Source organism: Pteropus vampyrus, unplaced genomic scaffold (genome assembly GCF_000151845.1).
Source record: "Pteropus vampyrus isolate Shadow unplaced genomic scaffold, Pvam_2.0 Scaffold132, whole genome shotgun sequence".
Taxonomy (NCBI): Eukaryota; Metazoa; Chordata; class Mammalia; order Chiroptera; family Pteropodidae; genus Pteropus; species Pteropus vampyrus.
In genome coordinates, this window is record NW_011888913.1 from 2,471,234 (window position 1) to 2,472,817 (window position 1,584).

Below are 1,584 nucleotides of genomic sequence, written 5' to 3' on the forward strand. Positions count from 1 at the left end.
AACAAGCCTTAAATGACCTATCAACAGTGGCCTGTTTGTGGGTCTGTTTTTTAAAGAAATAGCTTGGACTCCTAGGCCCATACACCCACAGGTGACTCAATTTCTTCCCCCAGTGGGAGAAAGTGGTTAAAAGCTAACAGCCGCGCTGTGCCGGGGACCCCCGAGCGGCCGAGAGCAATGATTCTCCCCTGTCACTGCAGGGTGGGACCTGTCACCAGCCGATCGGCGGCGAGGCGTCCTCTGTCTGCACAGGGCCCTGTAGCGCGGCGATCTCTGGCAGTGAATATGGGAAAAAAATTTTCCTGCTCTCAAGCGTCTCTCCCGGGTCTGCGCAACGTCTGGCTTGTTCTTCAAGGTTGCGGGCAGCGATGCGGCCTCGCTCGCGGGGCACGCGCGCGTCGCGGTCCCGGTGCGTCCCTGGAGTTCGATCTTCCGGAAAAGGCGGCGCGCCCCGCGGAGGCGTGGGGTGGGCCTGCGCCCTGGGACCGCCGTCACCGCCCATCACTGCGCGCGGGCGCCGCTGTTGCCATAGAAACATCTCCGCGCCGCGGGTTAGCTCGCCGGTTGCCCTTCTGCTGCTCCTGGCGCAGACGAGGGCCGATCGGGACGTGCCCGAGGGTGCGGGCTCCTGCGGGGACAGGCGGCGGGCTCCCGGGGGACGCGCGGCGGCCTCCGCCGTTTTGGCTGAATCAACGGCACAGCTTTTAGGGTTCGTTTTTTCTTCTTTTTAAAACATTTTTTTTTTTTTAAGCCTGATGTTCTTTGGGATTTCGATCATCAGTGTGGGGTTTAAGAAGTCCCCAGGCCTGCCCCGCCCTCTCCCACCCGCCTTGTTTGCCAGATGCCAGCGGCAGTCGGGTGGCGGGCTGCGCACACCTCCAAGGCCCGGCCTCCCGGAGGAGCAGAAGGCGCCGTCGCTGTCTTCCCGGTGGTCCGCAGCTTTGCTTGTGATGTTTCGCGCGCCAGGGGTTTGTGCAGTGACGGGGGCTTGGGGAGAGTGGGTTGGGGGAGAAGCACCCCATCTCTGCGTCTAGGCTTCCGGGCGGGAAGGCGCATGAGCGGCTGGGCCTGCTGCTGGGGACGCGGCCCCCAGTCTCGGCCGTCCTGGCGCACAGGCGGGGCCGGCCCCCCGCGGCAGGGCCGGATCCGAGGGCTTGATGTTCTCGTGCCCAAATTCCGCGTTACAGGCAATCCCTGAGCCTGTGCAGCTGAGTGGGGCCGGGGGGCGCTGGGCGTTGAGCATGTCGGGGTGAAGAGGTTGAAGGGGGCATGTCAACACCTCAACTACCCAGCAGGATGGCCTTCTCACATGCTCCCCTCCTGCACCCAGGACAAGCCGACTCCTGCTGTCCCTCAGAAGCCACTCATATACCCCCGCCCCCCACCCCCGCAGGTCAGCGACCCCACCCTCTCCGCCTCTCGCCTCTGGGGATCAAAGCACGAGTCACTCTGACGTGGCTGTCTGCTCACAGGGCAGGCCTACCAGGGTGGGGACTCCCCAAGACACAAGGGGCCTCACACCCCCACTCATGCATTTATTGATCCACGCGTTGATTCACACATTCACCCCTAAACACTCACACT